At 39.6% G+C, this 16,472-nt stretch overlaps 1 protein-coding gene across 2 annotated transcripts in view; it reads left to right on the top strand.

Moving 5' to 3' along the window:
• Positions 1 to 16,472, top strand: part of add3a (adducin 3 (gamma) a) — a 100,775-nt gene that overhangs the window by 23,315 nt on the left and 60,988 nt on the right. The window contains exon 1 of one of the 2 annotated variants that reach the window (XM_056260670.1): positions 14,852 to 14,871. The exons of the other annotated variant lie outside the window; for it this stretch is intronic. The gene's annotated coding sequence lies outside the window, so the exon portion shown is untranslated. Of the gene's footprint in view, positions 1 to 14,851; positions 14,872 to 16,472 lie in introns of those variants that run through there. 2 annotated transcript variants of the gene reach the window in all.

The following is a 16,472-nucleotide window of genomic DNA, read 5'->3' as shown; positions in this document are numbered from 1 at the left end:
AAGTAGAAGATGGATTCAAAGAGACCGGCTTGTAGTTCATTCCAAACCCCGAAGCAAACTCCACATAAGACAAAGAAAAGAAAACGTTTGTCTAGTGCCACCAAAAGGGCCAAATTGGAGTCAGACAGGCGTCGGAATAAGACGAGAGTCAACATCGGGAAGGCTTTCAACAAATGGAGAGATCTCCGGTCTGCTCTAGGGCTCAAACGGGATCCTCAGTTGGCTTTTACAAAGTAATAACTTATATTGTTCATGAACGTGTTTCCATAATAATACAATCATAAGTGGATACAGTAAACGCATAAAACAGTTCAACATGGAGATAGATGGAAACAAAAACCGAAGTTTTCTACTACCCTCACACATAAGTGTGTAATTTACTCAAATGCCTTTCCTTTCATATATTTAAAATGACTTACAGATTTAGAACTTTATTACCTCTGAAGACATTATGACTGTAAACACAAAATTTGTGCGGGTAATGCTCCTTTGGTTCGTGCAAGCGTGCGTGTGGTCCATGAGCGTGCACACCTCTGGTTGCAGTTTCGCTTGTCGCCAGAGGGGGCATAGTTCTGCAAAAACTCAGAGACTTGCGCAATGCACCTTTAAATAAAATATATATATACTAAAAATTTATCACAAATATGATAGCAGAAATTTGTCTGTCAAACTAAATTGTCAGTCAAAGGTCAATGTTTTTTTGGTGTTGGCATTTTTTGACCACAGTAATGTTAGCAAACAGGCAAATGCCGATAATCTCAAAATGGTAAAATATTGGCTAGTATATTGGTCTATGACTTGTCAATATTGATATAAATAATTTAGAAATCTTGTTATTTATTACTTTGAATGTTTTCTGAAAGTTTAGAAGTTGTAAAATATTGCGGAAAGTTGTGCAGTTTTTGTAGACATTTGTAACGGCTAACTGGAATGGACATTTATGCCTGCAGTTCCTTTCTTTAAAGGTTTAGTTCACCCAAAAACGAAAATTCTGTCAGTAATTACTCACCCTCATGTCGTTCCAACCCCGTAAGACTTTCATTCATCTTCAGAACACAAATGAAGACCTATTTAATGAAATTCGAGAGCTTTCAGTCGCTCCATTGGGAGCAACTCAATTTGTAACACATTTAAAGTCAAGAACGATAGAAAAGACATCATTAAAGTAATCCATGTGACTGCAGTGGTTTAACCTCAATTTTATGAGCCGACGTGAGTGCTTTGTTTGCGCAAAAAAAACATAATTTACAACCATATTTACACAATAATATTACCCAAAGCATGTTCACGGAACAACTTCCGGTCTCAAATCAAACTGATTGTACGAATCTTAGTAGTAGTAGCATCTTAGTGCTTCCCCTACTGGATTGCAGGTCAATATTTTCGTAAATAGAGTGGTTTTTTTTTTTTTTTTTTGTGTGCAAACAAAGCACTCGCGTCACGTCACTTCATAAAAGTGAGGTTAAACCACTAGGGTTGCATGGATTACTTTAATGATGTCTTTCCGTTCTGGACCTTGCATGTGTAAATTGCATTGCTGTCTATGGAGGGACAGAAAGCTCTCAGATTTCATCAGAAATATCTTCATTTGTGTTCTGAAGATGAATGAAAGTCTCACGGGTTTGGAACAACATGAGGGTGAGTCGGCCGTTTCCACATTAAGCACATTTGTGTTGTGTTGTGTTGTCTCTGTGCTCATTTTACATAACTAATCAAACACCTTGTGCATCATACAGCTCCAAAATTCAGTTCTCACTCAAGCTTGCATGACTTTTCAGAGACAGAGGACAACATTTGGCCATAAGCTTTGATTACATCAGTCCCAGACCAAGTAAGCCTGTTTCTGTGAAAATGAGCACTTGTGTGGATGGTTGGTCAAGTGGCGTTTTGGGCCTTTTTTGTTGTTGTTGAGTAAATGACATGGATGTAGTCACGAAGACCTGGCGAGACGTTTTACAGTCCTGGAGCGGGAACCGCTGACGGCTGTAATGACCGCAAACCCAAATCGGGCAGTTTACAAGCTCCCCTCTCTGTCGCAGTCTCTCTCTTTTTCTGAGCTCTTGTGATTAATTTAACATCTCTGCAGTTCTTCCCGCTCCTTCGGCCGCTGAGAGAGAGAGAGTGATGACGGCGCGTCCCTGAGCATTAGCGTGCTTTACGGGACTGTTGGGAGAGCCCTCAAAAACGACGTTTAAAACGCTTGGATTACACTTCCTGAGTGATTTCTGACGTCTGGGAAATGTTACTGAAGCACTGTAGATTTATTAGTTAGGTTTGCTGGGCTTTAGTGGCATAAAATATAGGCCTAAATGTAGACTGTTGACTTGAGGCGAAGGCGAGGTGGTTTTTAAGTGTCCATAAATCTCTTCTTGGGGTCAATAACTTAATTTGAAGTGTTGTTTCTGATTCTTGGACTCTTGTTACAATGATGTTGCAATTCTGGGGCGTTTGAGGACACAGACTGGGAATGCTGGGAAAACGAACAGTTCTGTTCAAAGTAGCCTCCACTCGTGCTGTATGTATGATACGTGTATTCATGATGCGCATGTTCAGCACACCAATGATGTCTGGAGGACATACTAAATGTTTTTCGCCTGTTTTAATCGCCCACCAGATGAAAATCTTAGGTTTGATCACTCCGTAATCGCACATCTCTCATCAGCTCAGTATAGTATTGCTGATGTTGTTGTTTTAATTCAAAGATTTTCCCTCATTTCAAATGATTTTAGGCACTGCAAATGATTCATGATTAATAATTGAATACCTTTATTCTTATTTGTCAGCTATAAATATAAAATAAATATTCACACAAAATGATAAATGCCAAAATGTGACCAAAAATCATTGAAATTGATTAATAAACGGAAAAAAAGAAAGTCTACATGGATAGGTTGTTTAATTTTGCAATTTGATAATCAAAAATGACAAAAAATCAAATTAATTTTTAAAAACAGACAAGCAAACTGGAAATGCGGTATTTTGCAATTTGATAATCAAAAATTACTAAAAATCAAATTAATTACTAAAAACAGACAAGCAAACTGGAAATGCGGTATTAAGTTTATTAATCACTAAATTAGAATTAATGATAGATACTAGTTATTTATACACACACAAATAAAAACTTTTTTAATGGACGGATTAAAATGTTTGTCAGTAATCACTTTTTATTTTATTTATTTATTCTTGTTTTGTTTTGTTTCGTGACATTTGGGTCCCCATACAAACCAATATGAGATTTCAGATTATTTACCTCCATTGTTACTAAAATGTTCCATTGTTCCTGTATTTTTGGTATTTTTTCGATTTGTCTTTTTTTAACTCTAGAAAATCTGAAGTCATTGCATAAAATTCACTTTCAATTGTATTTTTGCTTTAGGATGGTCTGTGGTCTGGTTATGATTGTGAAGTCATCTGTGATCAATTCCACACTACAGGCGTAATAATCTGTCGCTGAGGTCTTAGTCTCAGTTTACTTGCTGAATGTGATTTTTGGCTAAACCCACATAATGCGACAGCTCTAATCAGGGTTACCGGTAAAGTGGATTTGGGCTGTGTTGTTATCATAATCCCATAAATCATAGTTCATTGTAAGCAATGTGGATTTTGATGTGAAAAAGCACGACGAGGGAGCTGTTGGATGATCCGTTCACCGCTTTGCTCGGATACTAAAGCCATGACGCATAGTGAGCAATCGTTTGTAGAGTCCAAATGACTCCGTATCTTATCTTTCTCTCTCTGACACAATTTCACATGTTTTATATGTTAATGAAAGGTGAATAACGTCTCGAGAGCAGTCCATCAATCCACAGGAGTTTTACATCTTTGAACGACAAACAAACAGCGAGTTCTGTCTGCAAACCCCTTTAACCGAACACGTGACTCTCACCGGCCGCTCTCTGCGGCCTCATTCTCTGGCTGGACTGCAGAAAACGTCCCAAATGACTCCTCAAGCCTACACTTTCCTCCCTAGCCCCTCTCCTCCCTTCTTTTCTGTCTCTTTTGCTCTTTTTCACTGTGCACACGCGTCTACAAACCCCCTCTGAGCACTGATATCCCTCCCCACCTCCGCTATGATGTCATTTGTGCAAGTTTGGGAGTTTAAACAGACACTTGCAGGGTATGAGAGTATTTTACCATGCTGCTAAATGCAGTAACTTCACATTATGTCCAAACTGAGCTAAGTTGCGACTTAAATGCGACCTTTGTAGTCATAATTTCGATTTGGAAAGGTCATAACTTACATATACGTATAAGGATGACCTTGAAAGATTTTGGTACGGTAAGATTACAATTTGAGTATTTTTGGCAGGGCTGGAACTTAACGTTGCCTAAATGAGCACATACTGTTTTCGTACAGTTTAGCAATTCTAAGCTAATTATAGTCATCTGAATTCTAACCCGATCCCTAAAAGAATATATACTTAACAACTGAAGAACGAGCTGGTGTGACGTCAATCTTAACGAAATCAGGCCAAAACAAAGTGTGAAGTTTTATTCTGGAGTTCAAAACCGCTTGCCAAGCGAAATTGGTTCACGCTGCCTGGTAAACCCGTTCGGACTACCATTGGACCGTGGCGATTATGTAATAGGTGGGTGTGGCTCTTATTTGACGTGGAAATCTTCTCCTGTTCAGTCCGTTGAGGTCAAATGCGAATAGAACTGCACAAGAAGAACGGACACACTGGAGAGCCGCTATATAGTAGAAATTGAAGTTTTAATTCTAATCGAAAGCGACACTGACACTGTTTTCTCATGTTTAAAACTGTAAAGCTAAAGCAATCTATTGTATAAAGTGCCCTATAAATAAACGTGACGTGACTTTACTGGAGTGCCGAATTGCAAACATATCCATATTGCTATGATCCGATGCTTTCTAAACTACTGTTTTCTCACCACTTTCTTTTTTTTTTTTTTTTTTATTAAGAGGGAAGTGCGCAGTGCAAATTTACATATTCATCTATATTCGTCTTCATCGAATGTACCTCATAACACTTCTGAGGCAGCGATAGAGCAAGCTTTGGTGAAAACTAAGGAAATATTTAGTTACTGCAATGCTAATTTCTTGCTGGAAATTACATCAAAAGTGGAAAAAGTTGGTCAAAAACGCACACAAACCAACCGCGACTTTCAGACGCCATCTTTATTTTAACTGTTGCCGAATGTGGATTGTGGGATATCAAAGGCAGTGAAGGATAAATCTGCTGCCTTCAAAACTCGATCAGATGAAGGCGTCTCAGGAGACCGGAAGTGAAGCTAACATTGGATTCGGATGGGCCTTGATGCCTTCCTACCTTGGAATACGTTTTCCGAAGGCAGCATTTTTAAGCTTTCGGACGTAGCCATAGCCATTTAAAGTATACTCCATTTGATAGTGTGCGTGAACACAGGCACTAGAGCACACTAGAAAGCTTCATCTTTGTCCAGTGTTTGTGCTGTTTCTCTCCAGAAGTTATCAGTCAATGAAATGTCTTTGAATTCTTTTAAAGTAGAGTTGCATGCATCTCTCTTAACCCCTCACACAAGTGCTTGTCATTGCGTGCGTCTATTGTTGTTGTTTCTCTAGTACTTTGGCTGTTTCTTCAAGAAACAGAAAAACAACAGCCAGTGTTGCCAACTTTCGGACCAACTATTTTGCACAAAAAACTCGCCATGAAATGTCAAAATGTCATAAAATGTCACTATGAAATCACAATTGTAATATTTCAGTATGTATAATAAATTATTTGTCCGTGCACCATCATTTAAAAAAAAAAAAAAATTCAATAACTTCCCCTCCCTCTTTCAGCGACATCCCTCTTCTCTGCTGACGTGTTTATTGGCGCGAAGGTGGTGCAACCTGTCACTCACATGAGATCCACCAATAGCAAACCACAACCAATTCCCGATGGACAAAATCAAGTCCCACCCTGCATTTTTTTTTTTCTTGTTCGAGAAGCCTGGTTTCACTCTGATATATACGGTAATAGGGAAGAAAAGATTATCACAACTTCCGTTTCCGACCTAATGCAGACAACCAGGCAATCTAGCTTTTGAAACGGAGCCTGTGTCTTACATGGACAGATGATATTGTAAAGCTGTTGATTTCTCTGCTCTGTGGTCTTGTAATGTAATAAGAGCCTGGCTGCATAAAAGGACTCACTCCCACTCAATACAGTCTGTCGAGTGACTTCACTGCTCTAGAATGCCGAAAACACAGTTAAAACTCAGACACTCAGTATTGAGGGTGGGATTATTGTGTGTGTGTGTGTGTGTGTGTGTGTGTGTGTGTGTGTGTGTGATTATCCAGTTGGGTGTTTTCCTCACAGGCAGCAGCTGAGTTAACCATGATGGCTCATGGATCTGCACTGCACCGTTGCTCTGCTGCATGTAATTGCATGTACAGTATGTTTGCGTCTGTGTCTGTATTTACCGAAGGCAACTTCAAAGGGCCCTTGTGGCAGTAAACCAAAGGTTGTTGCGCACTTACTGGAATCGTTGCTGAAAAAACAGCAACATTGCGTTTGTCCGAGTAATCTGAAGTGATGGCAGTGATCGATCATGAAAACGTTAATTGCATGACTTGACGTCAAAACATGAATTTTTGAGACAATATAGTCCCCGATATACTTTTTCGTTCTTCGTTTAGGGGTAATGCAAAGTTCAAAACACGTGAGCAGCGATATACTGTTATTGGACATCTGACGTCGCCCACATTTAGATGAATATGTAAATCTGTGCTGCGTGCTTTCCTCTCAATATCAAAATAAACACACAAGAAAACTGAGAAAACGGCAAGCATTTTTCCTAATAAAGCATAAGAAAAGCATCTGATCATAGCGATGTGGATGTTTGCACGAGCTCTGCAATTCAGCACTCTAGTAAAGTCACGTCACGTTTATATATTTATATAATTTTTAGATTGCTTAAAATCAAGCAGCTTTACCGTATTAAACATGAAAAACGGTGTCTCATTTCATCAGAAGTAAAACTTCATTTTCTACTATAAAGCAGCTCCTCCAGTGTGTTCATGTTTTTACTCACGGACGTCTGATCGCAACGCTCTCGTGAGGAGAAATGAATGAACTGGAAAAGATTTCCACTTGAAAGGCGGAGACTTTATTTATTTATTTATAAACATATCTTTATTACGAGGATTAAGCAAACTTTTCCGTAACTCCAAACGAAGTTCGTTTTAGACTGATTTTGTTCGAAATGACGTCACATCAGTTTGTTCTTCGGTTTCACTTGAGGTATATCGGGACCTTTATACACAAGCAAGTCAGAGGTCTTTGTAATTTTCTGATTATATCTTCTTATCGGGTAATTTTTTTTAAAAGAATTTATCTTGGCATTTCCATCCAGCGTGTTTTTATTTTTTTACTTTTTCAATGCGATATCCCCAAATTTGCATAAAAATAGGTAGGTAGAAACATTTAGCTATAAACAGGCCCAGTTTACTGCCATTATAGTTCTGGTTTGCCACCTAACATGTTCCTCGTACATTTGAGATCTCGTCCAGTACTGCAAATTAACTTTTGCCTTTAGCAGCTGAAATGAGCAACTCTATTCTTTTTTGTGTTTTTCTCAGTTACAATTGGGTTTGTCTCACAATGTCCCCTCCCTGCCTGATCTGATTTGTTATGTGTCCCCATCAACAGACACATTGTGCTGCCTGTTGATCTAGTGTGGAGTGATGCATTTGGCTTCCCTGGCTGGGCAACCAGGGCAGATGGGCACTCAAAGGACTGTTTTATTGGTGCTCCCTCTCGCTGACACTTTCTTGATTATTTGGGGTTGCCGGAGGAGGGTCAAAGCAACTTGCTCCCAACCTGCCAAGACCCCAGAAGCACTCTGATATAAAACTGTGGTAAATTACCCTGTCAGTAATAGATTCACCCTGAAGCGATGTCCATCACCGTGTTTGTACGTTGAGCGTTTTGCAACAGCCTTCACAAATCACAATGAGCAGGGCTTGACATTAACTTGTTTGCTCACAAGCCACTGTGGCTAGTGGTTTTTCAAAGTTACTAGCCACTCAGCATTTTCGTTTGCCACAATTTTGACATCAATACCATGGGGAAAAACCGCCATATAGATATTTTTAATATCTCATTATTTGGCAGCAGGCATATTAGGCTGCTGTCACTTTAAGACCTGACACATGGATCCATTATACTGTTTCACATGTGTTTTCTTTCTCAACTGTTTACGTTCACTTTAAATGTAACTGACTCTGTTTACATGAATACTCTGCATTTTGACATTATTTTGTGTGTATTTGACTGGTTAAGAGCAATAAGTGTCGAAAAAAGTATTCCATTTTTTTTATGTGCGAGCACTTTGAGTGTTAAGGCCATTGCACACTGAGTCCGAAATTCGCGTCCGAAATTTTCGCTCGTTAAAAAATAAATACGACCTCACGTTATGTCACGCTTGCACACTGCTTCCGAAACTTTCGTCCGTCATAAAAAAAAAACAATCGGGTTCGATTTTCTGCGTTTTTTTTGCATTCGTAGCAAGCAGTTTGAATGGTGTTTTGACAATTCCGAGCCACCGAATCACGAATACGAAAAAACGCATACGAAAATTTCGGACTCAGTGTGCAATGGCCTTAAGCACTAAATCTGCGGGAATGGGTAAAATATGCACAAACCCATACCGAAATTCAAGCCCTGTAAAGCCAACAATATTCATCCGGAGCAAATGAAACAAGTGAGTGAGGAGAGGCGGGTTTGTGTGTAACTCGCTGTCGGAGAGATGAGAGAGTGGGAAAGCGCAGCTGATATCGCATGAAGTTGATATCTACTCTGCGGTAAATTAGTACTGGAAGTGTTTCAGATATTTCAGTATTGATATGCATTGAAAAATGTATATTTTTGACAAAGCTACGTTGCACTTTTAAAAGACTACTTAAAAAACTGTATATTATATTTCAACCCATCAAGGTGGCTAGTAAAAGTTACTGCGTTACACGGCACAGCTGAAATCCACCCGCATTTGGTGGGTTGGCGGGTGTTAATGTCATGCCCTGACAATCTGTTTGAGATCTGAGATTATTAATATGCCTGTTTTATTACACATTTTCAGTCAACACCCGTGTCAACTTCTATTCCAATAATGGAGGTCACATAAAGGCTTCTAGGGAAAATAAGCATAGGCAACTTCACAATTATACATTTTAAAAGCTTTAAATCCTGAATATACTCAATGCTTAGTTTGATGGGGATGAACAGCATTTTTCTCTCTGTGTGGTGAAGTGCAGCTGCAAATTCTTCATGTTTAGTCAATGTCAGTGCAGTTGAATAGTGCCCAAATCCAGTCTTTTTTGTTTCATGTGGTATTTTGCAAGCCCCCTAAAGACCCAAATCATTGATATAATACTTGAGTATGCAGTACACCACTTGCTAGTGTCAATTAAACTTATTAAGTTAAATGTAACACAATTTAAATTTAACTTGATTTGGGTTTCACTAACTGCTTTTTGTATGCAGTCTAGATAGGATGCATAAAGTATGCGCTAGTAGGATGGCAGCCAGTCTGTGATTTTCTTCCCGTACATATCGAAGTGTACACTATAGGTCATGCGTGCTTGGTGCCTGATTGCTTTTTAAATGGCATTCACACTTCATTAACAAGTTGGCCAGTCAAATATGTCAGAGAGCACTATATTTATAATTAATTGTGGTTAGATGTAGCCGTATGCCACAAAATGACTGTACATTTTGAAACAAAGACGTTAAAGAGTCCCCACAGACATTTTTTTAATCAGTTGTTTGGCAGTTGACATTTAGACACTTCAGTAGACCTTTGCCATGGTAGCGCCATATTGAATTTTTAACAGGAATAAAAACGAGGCTGTGAGGGATAGAATACACTCACCGGCCACTTTATTAGGTACCCCATGCTAGTAAGGGGTTGGACCCCCTTTTGCCTTCAGAACTGCCTCAATTCTTCGTGGCATAGATTCAACAAGGTGCTGGAAGCATTCCTCAGGGAGTTTGGTCCATATTGACATGATGGCATCACACAGTTGCCGCAGATTTGTCGGCTGCACATCCATGATGCGAATCTCCCGTTCCACCACATCCCAAAGATGCTCTATTGGGTTGAGATCTGGTGACTGTGGAGGCCATTTTAGTACAGTGAACTCATTGTCATGTTCAAGAAACCAATTTGAAATGATTAGAGCTTTGTGACATGGTGGAAGTAGCCATCAGAGGATGGGTACATGGTGGCCATAAAGGGATGGACATGGTCAGAAACAATGCTCAGGTAGGCTGTGGCATTTAAACGATGCCCAATTGGCACTAAGGGGCCTAAAGTGTGCCAGGAAAACATCCCCCACACCATTACACCACCACCACCAGCCTGCACAGTGGTAACAAGGCATGATGGTTCCATGTTCTCATTCTGTTTACGCCAAATTCTGACTCTAACATCTGAATGTCTCAACAGAAATCGAGACTCATCAGACCAGGCAACATTTTTCCAGTCTTCAACTGTTCAATTTTGGTGAGCTCTTGCAAATTGTAGCCTCTTTTTCCTATTTGTAGTGGAGATGAGTGGTACCCGGTGGAGTCTTCTGCTGTTGTAGCCCATCCGCCTCAAGGTTGTGCGTGTTGTGGCTTCACAAATGCTTTGCTGCATACCTCGGTTGTAACGAGTGGTTATTTCAGTCACTGTTGCCCTTCTATCAGCTCGAACCAGTCTGGCCATTCTCCTCTGACCTCTGGCATCAACAAGGTATTTCCGCCCACAGAACTGCCGCTCACTGGATGTTTTTTCTTTTTCGGACCATTCTCTGTAAACCCTAGAGATGGTTGTGCGTGAAAATCCCAGTAGATTAGCAGTTTCTGAAATACTCAGACCAGCCCTTCTGGCACCAACAATCATGCCACGTTCAAAGTCACTCAAATCAACTTTCTTCCCCATACTGATGCTCGGTTTGAACTGCAGGAGATTGTCTTGACCATGTCTACATGCCTAAATGCACTGAGTTGCCGCCATGTGATTGGCTGCTTAGAAATTAAGTGTTAACGAGCAGTTGGACAGGTGTACCTAATAAAGTGGCCGGTGAGTGTACATGAACTATACTGTTGTTTAACAACATACAGTACAGATTGTACAGCTGATGAAACGTCTTTACGAAAAAAAAAACTATTTTAAAAGTTATGATTTGAGAAAATTACGTGATCTAGGATCCTTATGCAGTGCGTGCCATTATAAAGATCATTTTCATCTGCGTTAAATTCAATATGATGTCTAACCTGACTAAGGCCTATAGACATACAGCATGCTATCAGCTAATTGTTCAATTTGGTTGCAGCAATGTATAATGTGAATGTTTTTCATTTATTATTCGTCCCCATGGAAAAGACGAAAGTATGGTCCATTACTCAAGTAAACAGATTTTACTTCCCCCTACAGCGTTATTTAAATTCTACTGAGCTGCTTATTCCTGGCTAATTTTTCATTCACGCATCTGGATTTTGACCTTTGTAAGATGGTGTCAAACTCCTTCGAGTAAAGGAGTTGAGGGGAGTTGCAACCACAAATCTGTAATGTTTTAAAGCTGCACGTCTTAAAGTGGGTTTCAGATGCAGAAAATATAGAATAGCGTCCAAATCCATTTAAGGCAAGTTGTGGTGGCCATCTTGGTGACACCCTAAACAGCTAATTTCTGTTTACAGCAGTATAGGTGTTGTTTAGTTGAATAGGAATGACTAAAATCATGAAGACTGTTTATCAAGAGTATATGTCAATAACATATTTCAAATCAGCCAAGAAATGTGACCAGACCTGCTAAGCACCCTTAAACGCAAGCAAGCACACCCTCAGTTGATACTGTAATAATAAATGAATGTGACCAAGGAAAATGCAGAAATGTCACTTTTTTGAGCTCCAATCATGCTAGAAAATTAATAAGGTGATTGGCTGTTTTTACTGAAAGGCGGGGCTTCTCTTTCTACAGCCAGCATTTTGAGCATTGCAATGTCTGTAATATTCTGGTGCCAAGATATGAATGGGGGTTTGTACAGACTGACAAATCAAAAGTGCCCACCTCCATGTCTGTGATATTCTGATGCAGAAATATGGTAGGGTCCTCTCATGGCCCATGTCATTAAGTGTCTGCTTTTCCAATGTCCAATATCTGTATGTCAGTATAATCAGGTTTATCATGTTTTTTTGTACATTTTTATCTTATTGTGCCTGAGGGCATCGGTGCCGGACACGCAGTTGGTTTGGTTTCAGAAAAATCCAGAACTTGTCCTCAGTGACTCTGATTCCAAAGCCTTTAAAGTCCCCCTGTATTCAATAATTTTTTGATCATCGTGATCACCAAAATGACATGGTAATGCGTTTTTATGTATTGCTCTCTACAACGTCGGACACGTAACTGTAATTAATATGATTCGCCTTTTGCTTATACGTTATCGACAGCTAATAATGTTTTGCTAATGTTACACAAACCATGTTCCCGTAACCCGTTCACCATCACAGAGTCAGACATATAGTTCATCATAACATCGTGATATACATCATATGCATAATTCACCCGCTATATTGCTAAATCTACCCGATTTTTTATATCAACAGAGAAATACCAGGATAACCTGGCTTCACTTGAGACTCCACTGCTTCAGAGCGGTCATATTTAATGATATGCTAAAGCCCGCCCCCCTCGTGATGGGATTGGTTTACATGTTTGTGACATATAGAACAAGGGCGATTTTAAACCGTGTTTTTGAGACTGTCTTTGGTTCACTGCAGTTTTTAGGGGAAAATAATCAATCAATGGTGTTGTTGACTGATGAATTTGCACGTGGTTTGTCTTAAAGCACATTAAAAACACCACATAGACTTGTAAACAACATTAAAAACTTGATTTTTATTAACTATCTTTAACTATCACAGAATTAATTTGTTGCGTAACTCTCTATACAGAATCTTCCAGCTTCTTGTCAACTTTTGGACTGCAAGAGACTTTTCCTCCTGCATGAATAATTGGTTGCATATTGATTTTTAACATCCCCCGAGAGACCCACACTTGCAGAGGCCCCGCTGAGGGCTTTCATTTGGGTTTTCTGTGGTGAACAGTACACAGTCATACTTTATCCTCCCATAACTGTTGTTCTTCACTGTCTCCGTTGGTCAGCACTCCCTAGCAGAGCTCGGCATTTCACTCGGCAATTAAAAAGACATCAGGAACCACCGGTTGTGTAGGAAAGAGCTCTACTTGGATTGTTTTGCTTGTATTAGGCTGTCCCATTTGAAATGATCGTCGACGTTTTTTGAAATTTTGTTTACATCTACAGCACTTGCTTAGGTCTTACAGACTCCAACAGCAGCTTTTGAGACCAACTAGACACATTTACCGATGACTTACTCAGCAGAATAGTATATAGGCCTAGTTATTCAGATGCTAATTCAGTGTCACTCTCTTTGTGCCTCTTTAGTTAACAAATTGACCCTGGGACAACCGTTTAACAATACTAAAAACCCATTAAGATGATACAACCAATGGGAGCCCCACTTTTTGTTCTGAAAAAATGTTGCAGGATAAACTAGCCTAGCACTGTCAAGAGCTTCTTTACAATTACCACCGACACTGGAGTAAAACTCACATGTGGGGCATTAACCAACTCCAGAGAGACGTGTTGAGTTTGGTTTTAATGGAGGTGAGTTTATGAAGACCGCAAGAGTGGGTTTTGTGTGTTGTGGGTTGGCTGATCATACCACAAATGAGATGTAATGAACATGTATTTAGTTCATTATTTACTCAAAATACATAAAAGGTTGTTTGTATATTTTGCTAAATATATTGGTACCATATTGGTTATTGCCCAATATTACTGATTTTTTTTTAAATGTATTTATCTGTATCAGTCTGTATTAGATATTTAATTTTCACATTTAAATGACCTTTGCTGTAATCTAACACACACTTAGAATTAATCTTAAAAAAACGAATAATCTAATAACATTGTTAAATGTAGGCTAATCTTTAGCCAATCTCAAAATGAATATCCATTTTTCATGCTAAACATTTTAATTTCGTGTTGCCTACATTTTCAAGTTCTGGGGAATGTTTTGTAAATTAATTTAGACAAAGTAGTTTATAATGTTTAATATACTCCAGTTATCAGCCATACCAATTATCGGCCAATCGGTATTGACCAGAATTGCAATATTGGTCCATACATATCCGGAGTGGATATAATGGTAAAATTGGCCAGGTTTATCTCTGTCCATGTTAGTTCCTCATTTCTGATTGTGAATCTACAAAGCAAACTCTTGGCAGTCTTTCATCTTTGAAGGCCGTGTTACTTTGTAAGACGGTTTGAAAGCTGCTTCGGCTTTGTTGCGGTCTGATGCTGGGCATTGTTCGGACAGGGTAACCCTTCAGAGACCAATGAATACCACATCTGAAGAAAGTGAGAAGACAAGAGTGTGGGGAGAGAGGAGGGGGCTATCTTTTTTTTCTTACCCTGCTAGTTTTTCATTTTGCATCCCTGCACCTCCCTTCAGCTGCAGAAAAGACTGCCAGAAGACCAAAAGAGGCAGAATCAGGGTGAAAAAAGACTACAGCCTTAAACTTGAACAAAAGCCAGCCAGCAGGGCTTTATTGCTGCAACGGCCTTCGACAATGTGCCAGGAGAATTTTAATCAGAGATCCCTCCCTTATGTGTGTGTGTATCTCTTTCTCTCTTTCTGTTTCTGCCTCTCTCTCTATCAGTCTCTCCTAACCGTGAGAGATGAGTATTGTGGTATCTTCTCCAGGGGAGACTGGAGAGCCCATGTAGGAACTCTGGAATTTGTGTGCGTTGAGTTTGAGAAGTGTGAGGAGAGACAAAACCTTGAGAACAGGAAGTCCTGGAATTCGAGCAGGTGAATTTTTCTGTCTATTGCGATTTTTCTTCTGTGCTGAGGTTAGTGTGCCTTTATCTCCTCTGCATTTTTGTGGTGCATTCCTCTGCACTTATTTTGGACCCGAGCGGCAATGCAGTCGCCTCGCCAAGCACCACTGTCCTGAGAAGTCTGCATTTTTGCATGCATTTCTCTTCAAAAAATTGCTTTTGCATTGGCTCGCCAAACTTTTGCGTTCTCTCAAAACTTTCATTCCTCCAAGAAATTTGCATTTTTGCTCGCAAAACTTTCATTCTCCCAAAAGGTTTGCATTCCCCTGAGAAACACATACCTTTAGGTACTCTCTACAAAATTTCTTTTAATTTCACTTTCGTTTCATTTCACTATCCCTTCAGATTGAGTACATATTAGCTCATGGATCTTATCGGTGGAGGTGCATTGTTCGTATATTGTTGAATTCTCAGAGCTGTCATCTTGCAGTCGGGCAAATAAATAACTCATTAGCGTACAAGGCAGCGACCCTGGGCCTGAATCCAACTCCGAATCAAAGTCAGATGGACTTGCCTCTCTTCCTTAGAAGTCTTGGAGAAAAACCTTGACGGATAGATCTTTGTGTAGGTCAGGGTGTCGACAATGTGCTTCAGTTTAATAGCAAAAGGAGCCACTTTGCCTAAGGGCCGACTTTTTGTGTGTGCATTGGGTAGCGAAGGTGCAAAAGTGTGTTTGATGTAAACTGATGCTGAAACAAGGCCCTGCCGTGTCATTTCACTTCTCCAAACACTCTTTGCCTGAAGGCAGCATGCAAGGATTTGAGTACGGCATTCAGCGGGTGAGTTTCTTTCATATGTTTTTGTTTACTGACGTCATCTTAAGTGGGCATAAAAGCAGGTTGCTCGCAGGGCCTTTGGCCCATTATGCCCTGTGTTTCCAGATGAATGCGTCCCGTTCATAGATGAAATGCTGTGAAAACCACACCAGTCCACATGATTGCAGCTGCCCTCTTTATACTGTAAATCTCATGCCCTGTATGTGTTTGAGAGGTCGAATCCTGAAGCTGGGTATTCATTAAGGTTTGATTAGAATCAAATCAAAACGATTTCGTCATCAGAATCAGATTCATTTGGGTATATTTCAGTTATAATATTCATTTTACTTGCATATGAAAGAAATTCTCTCTCTTCTAAAGTAAGTTGTACAGGGCATTATGCCAGACTGATTCAAACCAGTAACTTGTCTTTTTGAACTATTCGTTAAAAGGATTGGTCACTGGTCGTTCTGTATGATTTGAGTCACTAAAAAGAACTGGTTTGTAGGCTTATATAGTCGTTTGTTATTGAATCCAACTATATTGGTCGGTGTTGTATGTTAGTTTTGCATGTAGCCTGATAGAATAATTCAGTTGAAAGACATTTATTTCCATTATTTTGAGGTACAGAGTCTTTTTATTGAAAAACATTTACTTGCCGTACTGCTGGAGCATGTAATCTGGCCCCAAACGGTTGACGTGCAGGCATATTTCTTTTGCTGTTTTACAGATTTTAGGTCTCTCGCTGATACCAATACAATTTCCTAGGACAGCTTTTTCTGTAATATCCGTCCAGTGGTTATGAAATGTTATGCCT

The sequence above is a fragment of the Rhinichthys klamathensis genome, unplaced genomic scaffold (genome assembly GCF_029890125.1).
Source record: "Rhinichthys klamathensis goyatoka isolate OS25496 unplaced genomic scaffold, OSU_Roscu_1.1 h1tg000009l_1, whole genome shotgun sequence".
Taxonomy (NCBI): domain Eukaryota; kingdom Metazoa; phylum Chordata; class Actinopteri; order Cypriniformes; family Leuciscidae; genus Rhinichthys; species Rhinichthys klamathensis.
The sequence above is the reverse complement of the archived record's forward strand: the minus strand, read 5'-3'. Positions and strand labels throughout refer to the sequence as shown.